Source organism: Tursiops truncatus, chromosome 2 (assembly GCF_011762595.2).
Source record: "Tursiops truncatus isolate mTurTru1 chromosome 2, mTurTru1.mat.Y, whole genome shotgun sequence".
NCBI classification, from domain to species: Eukaryota; Metazoa; Chordata; class Mammalia; order Artiodactyla; family Delphinidae; genus Tursiops; species Tursiops truncatus.
The window spans coordinates 43,575,245-43,591,651 of record NC_047035.1 but is presented as its reverse complement, the minus strand read 5'-3'; the positions used below and the strand labels follow the sequence as shown (position 1 = coordinate 43,591,651).

General features: G+C 40.8%; 1 long non-coding RNA gene across 3 annotated transcripts in view; it reads left to right on the top strand.

Moving 5' to 3' along the window:
* LOC109548022 (uncharacterized) overlaps positions 1–16,407 on the top strand; it is a 138,643-nt gene that overhangs the window by 69,453 nt on the left and 52,783 nt on the right. The window lies entirely within an intron of this gene.

The window sequence follows — 16,407 nt, the reverse complement described above, 5'->3', positions numbered from 1 at the left end:
ACCATCTTCCAGGAAAACCCACAATAAACAGGCACATCTATTCAACTTTTTAGTGCCCCACTTTTATTATCTTTTGTTTATTTATTTTTTACATCTTTATTGGAGTATAATGGTTTTACAATGGTGTGTTAGTTTCTGCTTTATAACAAAGTGAATCAGTTATACATACACATATGTTCCCATATCTCTTCCCTCTTGCGTCTCCCTCCCTCCCACCCTCCCTATCCCACCCCTCCAGGCGGTCACAAAGCACCGAGCTGATCTCCCTGTGCTATGTGGCTGCTTCCCACTAGCTATCTATTTTACCTTTGGTAGTGTATATATGTCCATGCCACTCTCTCACTTTGTCACAGCTTACCCTTCCCCCTCCCCATATCCTCAAGTCCATTCTCTAGTAGGTCTGTGTCTTTATTCCTGTCTTACCCCTAGGTTCTTCATGACATTTTTTTTCTTAAATTCCATATATATGTGTTAGCATACGGTATTTGTCTTTCTCTTTCTGACTTACTTCACTCTGTATGACAGACTCTAGGTCTATCCACCTCATTACAAAGAGCTCAATTTCGTTTCTTTTTATGGCTGAGTAATATTCCATTGTATATATGTGCCACATCTTCTTTATCCATTCATCTCATGATGGACACTTAGGTTGCTTCCATCTCCGGGCTATTGTAAATAGAGCTGCAATGAACATTTTGGTACATGACTCTTTTTTCTTTTGTGTGGTACGCGGGCCTCTCACTGTCGTGGCCTCTCCTGTTGCGGAGCACAGGCTCCAGACGCGCAGGCTCAGCGGCCTTGGCTCACAGGCCCAGCCACTCCGCGGCATGTGGGATCTTCCCGGACCGGGGCACGAACCCGTGTCCCCTGCATCGGCAGGCGGACTCTCAACCACTGCGCCACCCAGGGAAGTCCCTATTCATAGTTTTTTAAGGAACCTCCATACTGTTCTCCATAGTGGCTGTACCAATTTACATTCTCACCAACAGTGCAAGAGGGTTCCCTTTTCTCCACACTCTCTCCAGCATTTATTGTTTCTAGATTGTTGATGATGGCCATCCTGACTGGTGTGAGATGATATCTCATTGTAGTTTTGATTGGCATTTCTCTAATGATTAATGATGTTGAGCATTCTTTCATGTGTTTGTTGGCAGTCTGTATATCTTCTTTGGAGATATGTCTATTTAGGTCTTCTGTCCATTTTTGGATTGAGTTGTTTGTTTTTTTGTTATTGAGCTGCATGAGCTGCTTATAAATTTTGGAGATTAACCCTTTGTCAGTTGCTTCATTTGCAAATATTTTCTCCCATTCTGAGGGTTGTCTTTTGGTCTTGTTTATGGTTTCCTTTGCTGTGCAAAAGCTTTGAAGTTTCATTAGGTCCCATTTGTTTATTTTTGTTTTTATTTCCATTTCTCGAGGAGGTGGGTCAAAAAGGATCTTGCTGTGATTTATGTCATAGAGTGTTCTGCCTATGTTTTCCTCTAAGAGTTTGATAGTTTCTGGCCTTACATTTAGGTCATTAATCCATTTTGAGCTTATTTTTGTGTATGGTGCTGGGAGTGATATAATTGCATACTTTTACATGTACCTGTCCAGTTTTCCCAGCACCACTTATTGAAGAGGCTGTCCTTTCTCCACTGTACATTCCTGCCTCCTTTATCAAAGATAAGGTGACCATATGTGCGTGGGTTTATCTCTGGGCTTTCTATCCTGTTCCATTGATCTATATTTCTGTTTTTGTGCCAGTACCATACTGTCTTGATTACTGTAGCTTTGTAGTATAGTCTGAAGTCAGGGAGCTGGATTCCTCCAGCTCCATTTTTCGTTCTCAAGATTTCTTTGGCTATTCGGGGTCTTTTGTGTTTCCATACAAATTGTGAAAATTTTTGTTCTAGTTCTGTGAAAAATGCCAGTGGTAGTTTGATAAGGATTGCATTGAATCTGTAGATTGCTTTGGGTAGTAGAGTCATTTTCACAATGTTGATTCTTCTAATCCAAGAACATGGTATATCTCTCCATCTATTTGTATCGTCTTTAATTTCTTTCATCAGTGTCTTATAATTTTCTGCATACAGGTCTTTTGTCTCCTTAGGTAGGTTTATTCCTAGATATTTTATTCTTTTTGTTGCAGTGGTAAATGGGAGTGTTTTCTTGATTTCACTTTCAGATTTTTCATCATTAGTATATAGGAATGCCAGAGATTTCTGTGCATTAATTTTGTATCCTGCCACTTTACCAAATTCATTGATTAGCTCTCGTAGTTTTCTGGTAGCACCTTTAGGATTCTCTATGTATAGGATCATGTCGTCTGCAAACAGTGACAGCTTTACTTCTTCTTTTCCGATTTGGATTGTTTTATTTCCTTTTCTTCTCTGATTGCTGTGGCTAAAACTTCCAAAGCTGTGTTGAATAAGAGTGGTGAGAGTGGGCAACGTTGTCTTGTTCCTGATCTTAGTGGAAATGCTTTCAGTTTTTCACCATTGAGGACGATGTTGGCTGTGGGTTTGTCATATACGGCCTTTATTATGTTGAGGAAAGTTCCCTCTATGCTTACTTTCTGCAGGGTTTTTACCATAAATCGGTGTTGAATTTTGTTGAAAGCTTTCTCTGCATCTATTGAGATGATCATATGGTTTTTCTCCTTCAATTTGTTAATATGGTGTATACGTTGATTGATTTGCGTATATTGAAGAATCCTTGCATTCCTGGAATAAACCCCACTTGATCATGGTGTATGATCTGTTTAATGTGCTTTTGGGTTCTGTTTGCTAGTATTTTGTTGAGGATTTTTGCATCTATGTTCATCAGTGATAATGGCATGCAGTTTTCTTTCTTTGTGACATCCTTGTCTGGTTTTGATATCAGGGTGATGGTGGCCTCGTAGAATGAGTTTGGGAGTGTTCCTCCCTCTGCTATATTTTGGAAGAGTTTGAGAAGGATAGGTGTTAGCTCTTCTCTAAATGTTTCATAGAATTCTCCTGTGAAGCCATCTGGTACTGGGCTTTTGTTTGTTGGACGATTTTTAATCACAGTTTCAATTTCAGTGCTTGTGAGTGGTCTGTTCATATTTTCTATTTCTTCCTGATTCAGTCTTGGAAGGTTGTGCATTTCTAACAATTTGTCCATTTCTTCCAAGTTGTCCATTTTATTGGCATAGAGTTGCTTGTAGTAATCTCTCATGATCTTTTGTATTTCTGCAGTGTCAGTTGTTACTTCTCCTTTTTCATTTCTAATTCTATTGATTTGAGTCTTCTCCCTTTTTTTCTTGATGAGTCTGCCTAATGGTTTATCAATTTTGTTTATCTTCTCAAAGAACCAGCTTTTAGTTTTATTGATCTTGGCTATTTTTTCCTTCATTTCTTTTTCATTTATTTCTGATCTGATTTTTATGATTTCTTTCCTTCTGCTAACTTTGGGGTTTTTTTGTTCTTCTTTCTCTAATTGCTTTAGGTGCACGGTTAGGTTGTTTATTCGAGATGTTTCCTGTTTCTTAAGGTAGGATTGTATTGCTATAAACTTCCCTCTTAGAACTGCCTTTGCTGCATCCCATAGATTTTGGGTCATCATGTCTCCATTGTCATTTGTCTCTAGGTATTTTTTAATTTCCTCTTTGATTTCTTCAGTGTTCACTTCGTTATTAAGTAGTGTATTGTTTAGTCTCCATGTGTTTGTATTTTTTACAGATCTTTTCCTATAATTGATATCTCGTCTCATAGCTTTGTGGTCGGAAAAGATACTTGATACAATTTCAATTTTCTTAAATTTACCGAGGCTTGATTTGTGGCCCAAGATATGATCTATCCTGGAGAATGTTCCATGAGCACTTGAGAAAAATGTGTATTCTGTTGTTTTTGGGTGGAATGTCCTATAAATATCAATTAAGTCCATCTTGTTTAATGTATCATTTAAATCTTGTGTTTCCTTATTTATTTTCATTTTGGATGATCTGTGCATTGGTGAAAGTGGGGTGTTAAAGTCCCCTACTATGAATGTGTTACTGTTGATTTCCCCTTTTATGGCTGTTAGTATTTGCCTTATGTATTGAGGTGCTCCTATGTTGGGTGCATAAATATTTACAATTGTTATATCTTCTTCTTGGATCGATCCCTTGATCATTATGTAGTGTCCTTCTTTGCCTCTTGTAGTAGTCTTTATTTTAAAGTCTATTTTGTCTGATATGAGAATTGCTACTCCAGCTTTCTTTTGGTTTCCATTTGCATGAAGTATCTTTTTCCATCCCCTTACTTTCAGTCTGTATGTGTCTCTGGGTCTGAAGTGGGTCTCTTGTAGACAGCAAATATATGGGTCTTGTTTTTGTATCCATTCAGCCAATCTGTGTCTTTTGGTGGGAGGATTTAGTCCGTTTACATTTAAGGTAATTATTGATATGTATGTTCCTATTGCCATTTTCTTAATTATTTTGGGTATGTTATTGTAGGTCTTTTCCTTCTCTTGTGTTTCTTGCCTAGGGAAGTTCCTTTAGCAGTTGTTGTTAAGCTGGTTTGGTGGTGCTGAACTCTCTCAGCTTTTGCTTGTCTGTAAAGGTTTTAATTTCTCCATCAAATCTGAATGAGATACTTGCTGGGTAGAGTAATCTTGGTTGCAGGTTTTTCTCCTTCATCACTTTAAATATGTCCTGCCAGTCCCTTCTGGCTTGCAGAGTTTCTGCTGAAAGATCAGCTGTTAACCTCATGGGGATTACCTTGTGTGTTATTTGTTGTTTTTCCCTTGCTGCTTTTAATATGTTTTCTTTTTATTTAATTTTTGACAGTTTGATTGGTATTTGTCTTGGCGTATTTCTCCTTGGATTTATCCTGTATGGGACTCTCTGTGCTTCCTGGACTTGATTAACTATTTCCTTTTCCATATGAGGGAAGTTTTCAACTATAATCTCTTCAAATATTTTCTCAGTCCCTTTCTTTTTCTCTTCTTCTTTGCGAACCCCTATAATTCGAATGTTGGTGCGTTTAGTGTTGTCCCAGAGGTCTCTGAGACTGTCCTCAGTTCTTTTCATTGCTTTTTCTTTATTCTGCTCTGCAGTAGTTATTTCCACTATTTTATCTTCCAGGTCACTTATCCGTTCTTCTGCCTCAGTTATTCTGCTATTGATCCCATCTAGAGTATTTTTAATTTCATTTATTGTGTTGTTCATCATTGTTTGTTTCATCTTTAGCTCTTCTAGGTCCTTGTTAAATGTTTCTTGCATTTTGTCTATTCTATTTCCAAGCTTTTGGATCATCTTTACTATCATTATTCTGAATTGTTTTTCAGGTAGACTGCCTAATTCCTCTTCATTTTTTAGGTCTGGTGGGTTTTTATCTTGCTCCTTCATCTGCTGTGTTTTTTTCTGTCTTCTCATTTTGCTTAACTTACCGTGTTTTGGGTGTCCTTTTTGCAGGCTGCAGGCTCGTAGTTCTCGTTGTTTTTGGTGTCTGTCCCCAGTGGCTATGGTTGGTTCAGTGGGTTGTGTAGGCTTCCTGGTGGAGGGGACTAGTGCCTGTGTTCTGGTGGATGAGGCTGGATCTTGTCTTTCTGGTGGGCAGGTCCACGTCTGGTGGTGTGTTGTGGGGTGTCTGTGGACTTATTATAATTTTAGGCAGCCTCTCTGCTAGTGGGTTGGTTTGTGTTCCTGTCTTGTTAGTTGTTTGGCATAGGATGTCCACCACTGTAGCGTGCTGGTCATTGAGTGAAGCTGGGTGCTGGTGTTGAGATGGAGATCTCTGGGAGATTTTCGCCATTTGATATTATGTGGAGCTGGGAGGTCTCTTGTGGCCCAGTGTCCTGAAGTTGGCTCTCCCACCTCAGAGGCACAGCACTGACTCCTGGCTGCAGCACCAAGAGCCTTTCATCCACACGACTTTTGGGAAGTCTGAGGTCTTCTGCCATCGTTCAGTAGGTGTTCTGTGGGAGTTGTTCCACGTGTAGATGTATTTCTGGTGTATCTGTGGGGAAGAAGGTGATCTCCACTTCTTACTCTTCCACCCTCCCACTTTTAAATATGAACAGACGTAGAAGGATTGCCAGACGTTTGAGGAAACCCTTTAATATGAAAGAACCTAAAACAAAAATATTAATGGAGGAAACAGAAGGTACAGGGAGAAGAAAACTGGAGAAAAAACGACTACCTTCTATTAATATTCTCAATGATCTAGGAGAAAATTTTACATCTGTGAAGCAAGCTACAGTTGCCATGTAAAAAAGAACATACAGAGAACAAAAAAGAGCTCTTAGAAATTCAAAGTATTATAGAAGATATTTTTTTAAACTGTAAAGAAAGTTTGGAAAATAAGGTTTAAATTTCTGCAAAGTATAAAGGAAAAAGGTAAGGAGATGGAAAATAGGCAACAATGGAGAACAACAACAGAAACAAACAACATTCCAAAGAAAGAGTAGCAAAAACAGAGAGGAGGAAGGAGGAAGTTATCAAAGAAGTAATTTATGAAAATCTCCCAGAATTGAAGGGCATGAGTTGCCAGACCAAAAGGTCCACTGAGTGCCTAACACAAGGGATGAAAGCACCAAGTCCAACCACTGTGAACTTTCAGAGCACATGGGACAAAGAGAAGATCCTAAAAGCCTTCAGATAGAAAACTCAGGTTTGAAACAAAGAATACAAATAAAATGGTATCAAACTTCTCTATAGGACTGCGGGAAGCTAAAAGACAACGGAGCAATGTCTTAAAATTCTGAAGGAATATTATTTCCATTGTAGAATATTACACCTAACCACGCAAACATAATTTAGCATGAGTGCATAATAAAGACCTTTTCAGGCATGCTGTATCTCAAAAAACTTAACTGCCACGCACCCCTTCTTAAGAGGGTAATGGTAAATATGACTTACCAAAATGAGAAGGTATGAAGAGAAGTGAAAACTTGGGACCCAGGAAAATGTGATTGGACATAAGTGATAGACAAAAGAAATCCTAAAGATGAAGGTGAAAGCAAAGTCCAAGATGATAGCTATGCGGGAAGTGTGGATCAACCAGCCCATCCTTGGAGCAAGTCGGAGGGCTCAAGGCAAAATTTCTTCAGGATGAAACCAATGGCTGTATTTCTCCTCCTCCCCATTTGCCTCCATTGCTTCCTTCCTCTTCTTCTTCCTTCTTCTTCTTGTATTGTACTTTGGTTCCTTTAAAATTACTTTTGCTGTGAAATATTTTTCCTTTATTTCCGAAGTACTCCTTGATCACTGTAAGGATCAAACAAAATACTAATGATAGCTAACCTTAATCAAGTAGTTGTTAAGTGTGAAGCACTCTGAAGTGTACTAATATTATCTGAAGATTGAGATAATCTTCATCCCAACCCTGTGAGGTTGGAAGCCTTATGATCTCCACTCACAGTTGAGGGAACAAGGCACACAGAGGTTAAGAACTTGCCCAGTGACACACATAAAAAGTGGTAGGGTTGGGATTTGAACCTAGTCTGACTACTAAGCCTATGATCTTGACTACTGTGCTACGTTTTAAAGGAAATATTAAATTCTCTCCCTATTACCTCAAATCCGTGAGGTAGTTTTTCTTAAAAGTTTGGCATGTATCTTGCCATATTTCTTCCATGTTTATATGAATATATGAACATATATATGGAGTTCTTTTCTTTTTAAAAAAGATTGAACCATATTGCATGTTTTCATTTTATTTCAATTAAAATTCACTGAATGAACATTTTGTGCTTGTCACTGTGCTAGGTATAGGGATGAAATAAAGAGTTATATAGTTCCTGCTTGTAAGGAGCTCCTAGATTAATCAGTTGAATATTCTGGTTTGTGGAGAGTTACTATCATAAAACATGATTTTTTTCAAAGAATTAGAGCACAATAAATATATTCAATGTTAAATTATACCAAATCTAAGCTTTCCTTTGATTCAGACACCACTTTGCTCTCTCGAAATACCTTTGCCTTTGTAGTATGAACATCAGATATCTTTGAATAATAGAGCAAAAAATTCTGTTATGTGAATTTTCAGGTATTTGGATTCTAGGGAAGTAAGCCTACACTAAGCATTTAATCAACCTCTCTGCCACCCCTCTTCTTTTAAATGCCATCCACCCATGGCCTGAGGCTGCACCAATTTAATAACATTTTCTTGGCCCCAGGCCAGATCTCATGTAAGTTAAAAAAACAAACCCAGGTAATGGTGTCTAGGTTGTTGATGTGTCTAATCCTTGAACTAGTGGCAAACTTTATGGTCTATTTAGCAAAGATTTGTGCTTCATCACTTCACCCTTGAGAGGACAAAATGGTAATAACTAAAGAATAAAACCTATTTAGTCAAAGACAAATTGTTGACTCTGGATGATGCTTGTTTGCTGAGTGCAGCAAGGAACAGATTTGTTCCTTGGAACAGATTTGTCTCGAGAACTGCTAAGTTTTTTCTTGTGTGGCTTGGTGAATCCCAGTTAGCCACAGAGCTTGAGTTATAGTTGTTTTTACTGGAATTTGGAGATTGTCTCTTTGGCATGACTTGTCTTGGAGGTAATCAGCCACCTTGAATCTGGGTACACTTCCTCATTTGTAATCTTTATCTTGCATAGCTTTCCTATAGCCTTGTATTTTGTCTGATAACAGGAGAAAAAGTATTGATGTTAAACTGTATAAGACAGTAAGATAATAGATCAGCCTCCAGTTCTTTATCTGTAGAATGCAGTATTCCATTGTAGGTGGTAGTGGTCTGTTTAAGGTCAGGGAATATATCAAATCCCCCAAAGACCTGAAATATGACCTCTCCAGCGTGACTGATGTTCCAGCATCTGGGAGCATGTTTGCTGGCTGTAATCCAGTTCCAGAGGCTACCGCAGAACAGCTGTGATTGCAATCCACAAATGATTTGTGAAGAGAAGTGTTTGGGCATGCTGGGATCACAACAATTTGTGCTGCTGCTTTTTTTTTTTTTCTTTTTTTTCTGATCAGCTTTACTGAAGAACAGTTTACAAACAATAAAATCCATAAACTTTAGGTGTACATTTCAACAAGTTTAGACAGATTTATACGCCTGTGTAACTACTGCCTCAGTAAGTGTGCAGAATATTTCTGCCTTCCCAAAGAGTTCCCTTGTGCCCCATCCCAGTCATTCTTCTCTCCAGTCCCCACACCCTTAGCCTCAGGCAACTGCTGATCTGCTTTTTTTTTGCGGTACACGGGCCACTCACTGTTGCGCCCTCTCCCGTTGCGGAGCACAGGCTCTGGACGCGTGAGCTCAGCGGCCATGGCTCACGGGCCCAGCCACTCCGCGGCATGTGGGATCTTCCCGGACCGGGGCACGAACCCGCGTCCCCTGCATCGGCAGGCAGATTCTCAACCACTGCGCCACCAGGGAAGCCCCCAGTACATGTTCTTTTGTGTCCATCTTCTATAACTCAGTGTAACGATTTTGAGATCCATCCATGTTGTTTATGTGCAGTTTATTCCTTCTTGATGTTATGTGACATTCCATTGTATGAATATACCACAATTTGTTTATCCCTTCACCTGTTGATCAATTGTTTTGGGTTGTTTCCAGTTGTTGGCTATTATGCGTAGAGTTGCTGTGAACATTTGTGTACAAGCTTTGAGTGGACCCAAGTTTCATTTCTCTTGGGTAAATGCATAAAAGTAAAATTGCTGAGTCATATGTTGAATGTATATTTAACTTTTTAAGAAACTGCCAACTTGTTTTCCAAAGTGGTTGTACCATTTCACATTCCCACCACCAATAGATGACAGCTACAGCTGTTCCATATTCTCGCCAACAACTGGTATTTTCAGCCATTTAAATTTTGACTATTCTAGTGAGTATGTAGTGGTGTCTCCTTGTAATTTTAATTTGGATGTCCATTTGCTTATTTTACATCCATCTATCCTCATTGTTGAAGTATCTGTTATCTTTTGCCCATTTAAAATCTTTATTTGCCCATTAAATTTTTAAAAATTTTCTCTAAGAAAATTTTCTTTTTCTTGAGTTCTAAGTGTTCTTTATGTATTCTGGAGAAAAGTCTTTTTATCAGATATATGTTTTGCAAATATCTTCTCCCAGTCTAGATTTGCCTTTCCATTTTCTTAAGAGTATCTTTTGAAAAGCAACAGTTTTTAACCTCTGATGAAGTCTAATCTTTCAAATTTGTTTATGGTTTTTGCTTTTTGTATTCTGAGAAATCTTTGCCTAACTGTTCTGTTACTTTAAAAAAAAAAAAGGCTTTTCTTTTGCTCAGCAAATGAAGATACTATGACTATGTATTCAGACAGACCAAGGCAATTAACTTAATAATTATGAGAGCTAATGAGAAGTTTAAATAAGGTGACCAGAATGAGATTCAGATCGCAACTTTCTTGTATCAGTCAGGGAGCTGGCAGGATGGCCCACATATTCAAAAGGGGTGACTGGAGGGACTATTTATAGAGGTCTGAGTAGGGTTAAGCACTCAGGATCTAACAACAGCAGGAAACCAATACTAGCCCTTGGCCAAAGGGGCAAAGCTGTGGTTTTTGGTAGAGGAATACAGCCACTGTCAGCCCATGGCCCAGCAGGGAGTGAGTCAAGTGAGTAGATACTTCAAATTATCTCCTCCCATCCTTTGAATCCTCTGCCAGTGCCTCCCATTGGCCAAACTCAACTGGAAGATGGTAAGGAAGAGCAGCTGACAGAGTCAATAAAAATCAGCCTCTCAGAGCTGACTACTGGTTCGTTGGCACAAAGAACCCAAATTGACTAGAGGGCAATCCCAGCTTCCAATTTAATGGAACATTGACTGTGTTTACTGGTGGAACCATTTCTCCCTTGGACAGGATGTCTTACAGAACATTAAGCTCAAGGTTGCAGCATCAACATAAAGAGCCAGGACTCCTTATGTGGGTTATTAAGTCTAATAGTGAGAAGAGCCAATCCCAGTTCTATCTCTTGCTTTCCAGACATGAGCACTCTGGCTATGAGATAGCACTATATATTTACCTTGGGTTTGTTACATATACTGTGTCTTGTAGGAAGGCACTGTACCTGCAGAATTAGACTCTAGGCTTGGCTTTCAGAAATCTCAACCCTGAGTCCATGGAGGTATGGTTTCTTTCAGAGTGGTCATAGGAGATTTCTTTTCTTTTTTTTTTTTTAACATCTTTATTGGGGTATAATTGCTTTACAATGGTGTGTTAGTTTCTGCTTTATAACAAAGTGAATCAGTTATACATATACATATGTTCCCATATCTCTTCCCTCTTGCATCTCCCTCCCTCCCACCCTCCCTATCCCACCCCTCCAGGCGGTCACAAAGCACCGAGCTGATCTCCCTGTGCCATGCGGCTGCTTCCCACTAGCTATCTACCTTACGTTTGTTAGTGTATATATGTCCATGCCACTCTCTCGCCCTGTCACAGCTCACCCTTCCCCCTCCCCATATCCTCAAGTCCATTCTCTAGTAGGTCTGTGTCTTTATTCCTGTCTTACCCCTAGGTTCTTCATGACATTTTTTTCTTAAATTCCATATATATGTGTTAGCATACGGTATTTGTCTTTCTCTTTCTGACTTACTTCACTCTGTATGACAGACTCTAGGTCTATCCACCTCATTACAAAGAGCTCAATTTCGTTTCTTTTTATGGCTGAGTAATATTCCATTGTATATATGTGCCACATCTTCTTTATCCATTCATCCGATGATGGACACTTAGGTTGTTTCCATCTCCGGGCTATTGTAAATAGAGCTGCAGTGAACATTTTGGTACATGACTCTTTTTGAATTATGGTTTTCTCAGGGTATATGCCCAGTAGTGGGATTGCTGGGTCATATGGTAGTCATAGGAGATTTCTGATAACTTCTGCAGACCTTTAGCTGGAAATGCAAAGCCCTAAGCACATCCGTTTTTTCCTTTAAGCTCTCCAGCTCACTTAGAAGCAAGCAAACAACCCCATAGTTTGTACCATATTTCCACTAAAATATGGGACTACTTGGTCATCCAAAGCCTTTAACTTCTGTAGGGTCTTGACTCTAGGTGACTACAGACAGTACCTGAGGGAACTTTTTGGTCACTGTATGCCATGTGTAACTTTTGCCAGTGGAAACATGGCCATTAATGTCTTTAAATCTAGCCAGTCAGAGAACCAGTTGCAGATTCCTATCCTCACCCTTCTGCTTTCCTGGAAACCTTTCTGGTGTCAATAACTTTTGAAGTCAAGTTTCAGGGAGGAGAATAGAGTCCCTGTGAGAATGGCGGGACAGGGATTTATTACAGGGATTTGACCTTACGTAATTGTGGAGGGAGATGCAGAAGTGAAGGTCTGGAGGTGGGAGCGTCTCCCAAGACAATAGCTTTCCAGTTTTCACAGAAAGTTATCTCCATCATCCCCAAACAGTCTTGCATTCCAAATCCAGCCACTAGAAGAGATGGTATTTTGTTGCTCTTCAGTTTGTTTCCACAGCAAAATTAAAGACTCTATGATTAGACAAAAAGACATTGTTTTCTTTTCCCACTTCAACCTGCTACATGTTATTGAATCCACTTGTTCATTCAACAAATGTTTCTGACTCACCTGCTGTTCCAGGAGCTGGAGATACATATGTGAAGAAAACAGGCAGAAAATGCATGCCTTGTGGAGCTTGCATTCTAATAAGGGAAGACTACAAACTAAACAATTCAGTTGTTCTAGGAGGTTGGAAGATGAAGGGAAGGGGCTATTGAAAGGGAGACTGACAAGCCTGGGATCCGAATCCCCCCACATTGGGTGTCTCTGCATCTGGCCTTGGTCTCCCACAGTCTTGCCCAGCCTTGCCTGACATACCTTATCTTTCCCTGCTCCCCAACACGAGCCCCACCTTCCTATGACATGAGTCCTTTCTCTCTGTTCTGGCGATAAGCCTTGTGTTTCCTGAAAATTGAGCGCCCGTGCCCTCACAGCAGTTGCAGTGGGAGCCGCTCCCAGTGCCTCCCCAGGCCTCCCCCTTTGATTCTGGGCTGTGACACACTCTCAAGCTAAGTTTTCAGCCTCATGTATTCCTGGCACATCTCCTCCTTCTGCCGCCTGTCTCACACGCACACAGCATCGGGGCAGAGTCACTGCTTCTGATCCTGATTTGCAAATTTACATTTTCCATGGGGCAAATCTCGAGCGGAGTCAGCAAAGTGAAACCATATCTCACTTGACAAAAAAGCGTTTTGGGTTGCTGGGGCAGAGAGAACGTGCGCAGTTGGGGAATCTAGATAAGAACGGCTGCAGAAAATAGACTGAGGTCAGGCAGGGTGCTGATCTGCAAGTCGACGTCACATATTTTCCTTGGAGAAATTAACAGGTCTTATCTCCCACCCCCAACAGGATTGGGATATTATTCCGCCTCGGAAAGAAAGGGCGATTGTCAGGGTGCACATCAAACACTCTTTCCTGGAGATATTGATGTTTCTCAGTGCCAGGGACCAGGGCAAGCTCAGTCATGGTTTCAGAACGCAAGTCATGGGAAGCACACTTCCTTACACCCAGGGACCCAAGGGTGTGATAGGTATTCTGTGTGTGCTTGCAAGGTCTAGAGGCAGCGCGTGCTCTGAAGCCTTGGAAATTGTTTCCCCACAGCCTAGAGTCATGCTTCAGATCTTGTCTACCCCTGTTACTCAGGGTGATTAGGGGCCAACACTGCCTCATGAGCTCACTAGTGTGGGCTGGGCTATGGAGCTGACTCAGGCCTCACTGACTGTCCCCCTCTCCCAGCGCAGTCAGTCCTCAGGTTTCCGGGCAAGGTGGTCAGGCTCAAGCTTGCTTCTGAGTACTCTATAGTTGGATTTTCACAGTGGAGGCAAATTTCAGCTCCAAAGTTAACTCTCAGGAAATTCTCCTGGGAGTCTAAGGAAACAGCTGTAAAGCACTTTTCATGGGAGCACTTCACAGGTGAGAGATAGGCTTAAAGAGGTCACGCAGGAAATATATGGAGGATTCAAGACTTAGACCCAGATATACTGACCCCAAAGCCTGTATTTTCATACTACATTTTGCCTACGGGACTGCAAAATATTTGTCAACCATTCTTTTCTGAGATTACTATTTTGCCTGGGAGTTTGTTTATATCAGTAATTCTGATGTGATGGAAATCTTTCAGTGGAATGGCAGGAGGCAGCATATTTTATTGGAAAGAGCAGTCGATTAAAACTCAGGAGCCTTGAAGTCAAGTCCCACCTTGGCCACTAGAGGGCTGTGTGACCCTGAGCCAGCTTCTTAACCTCTCTGGCCTTAGATTCTATTAAATAAGGGGCTCGAACTTGATATTTGTGTTATTTTACAGCTTTTGAATTCTCAAGGAAATCTCATTCTATTAGGGAAAACCATGCAGGTGCCACGGAAGACAGACCTTCTAAAAAAAAAAAGCTCCAGTTCTGTCTGTCCCATCAGGGCTTGACTTGTAAAGTCAAAGATTTGGTCTAAGAGTCCTTGTGGTGTCTGGATGACCATAATGTTGTGTTTTTGTTTCAGTTATCTAGTGCTATGTAACCTAAGAGTAATGGCTTAAAATAACAAGGATTTAGTGTTTCCCACAACCCCGTGAGTTGGTTGGGCTCAATTGCGCAGTTCTTCTGCTCGCTCTGGGGTCATTCATGTGGCCGTATTCAGCCGGGCACTTAGTTGGGGATAGAGTGTCCAAGATGGCCTCATTTGCATACTGGGGCCTAGGTTCTGGCTATTGGCTGGGGCTCAACTCAACTTATCTCTCCGGCATGATAGCTCTGACTTGTTTTCAAGGCAGTTCAAGGCTTTGAAGAAGGTGAAAATACGAGTTGCAAGACCTTAGCTTGGAAGTCATATGGCATCACTTCTGCCATATTCTTTTGGTCAACACGAGTCAGGCCCATTCCAGATTCAAGGGGAAGGGAACCTGGCTTCTCCACCTCTTGATGGGAGAAGTGGCAAAGCCCCTTTGCAAAAGAGTACACAGCATACCATCCTTGGAAATAATCTGCAAAAGGAGAAGGAAACCAACTATGGAAGAACGGGTGATCTAGGAAAATAGCATCAGACCAGAAGACTCAGGATCCCTGAGTGTGTTCTATCGATCTGGGATCTCCTTAGAGTACACGTCAATTCCTAACAAAACCGTGGGCCTCTAGGGGTGCATTGGTAGAATGGATTAATTGTTACCAGTTGTCTGTTTTAAACTGTCACCATCCTTATTCTCGCTTTATTTCCTCATCTTCCCTGTACCTTTTCCCACCTCTTACCCTCTACCCTGCTCTTATTTGGTCTCCAAATGCTTGTACTTAAGCTACTTGACTTTTCAGGGTTGGGGGGAAGGTATTGAGTGGAGAGTCCTCTTCATTTGCACCTTAAGTACGTGTGCGTGTGCAGACTCAAGGCTGTCCCTTTTATGGATTATTAGAGAGAGTGCCATCTGGGGACCACACTCCGACTGTCACAGAGTGTTTTTGTTTTTGATTTGTGTTCTTTGCATAGGTTTGCATTCCCCAATTGTGCATGTGCCCCAACAAAGTCTCCTGTTTTACTCCAAGGCTGCCCCCTTTTCACTTGTTTCTATTACCTGCCAGGCCCCCTGAGGCATCCTTGATCTAGTCCAACACCCCTGATTTACAAGCAAGGGAAACGAGGCCCAAGAATTGAGGTGATTGACTTCTCTAACCAGAGCAAAACAAAAAAACATCCAACCTCTGCTTTCTAATTTATTATCTTTTTTCATTTTTATCAACAATCCCATGGTAGCGTTCATAGATGGGGTAATCAATACTTTGGGTGTTAGAAAAAGGCCTACAGCCTGGGCCACTGGTTTTCCTTTGAGTACACTTTCCAATACAGCATGTGCTGTTGGCCTGGAGTAAAAGGAAGGAAGAGTATTTGCTATTCTTCACGTTAGGCCAGCATGTTCCTGGGATTCTATGGGATCATCTAGACTCTCCCTCAGCTCAGTCCCTAAATACTTGCTTGAGTTGAAGAAGTGTATTGCCTCATGGTAGCTATTGAGTGTGGGTCCCTGTGGCCTATTTTTATGTTACAAAGCCAAATCTTGGAACAAATGGAAGTTTGGGGGAATGAGAGAGTCAGAAGAGCCTGTGAGTTTATAGAATAGGTCAACTATTGAAAATATTGTTCACTTAGCAGATTATAAAATAGACCGAGAGAAATAAACTAGGAGGTAATTATTTCTAAGCTTTCCTGGACTAGGGCTAAAGGCATTTCCTGAATATTCTGCTCTCAATGTGAACAGGGACATAGTGCCTGGCATCTAACCGATACTTAATAAACTTCTGCTGAGTGAGCAAATGCATGAATCAATGAGCGACCTATGCTGAGTCATTCTCTTCTCTACTTAAACAGGATTGAATTGATTGCATTTTCTTCATTCTTTCTCTCCCTTTCTCCTTCCTGGTTTGAAAGTTATGCTCACTTTCATATTTTTAGTGGTTGCCCTTACTTCTGCTTTCCACCAGACACAAGGAAAATGTAA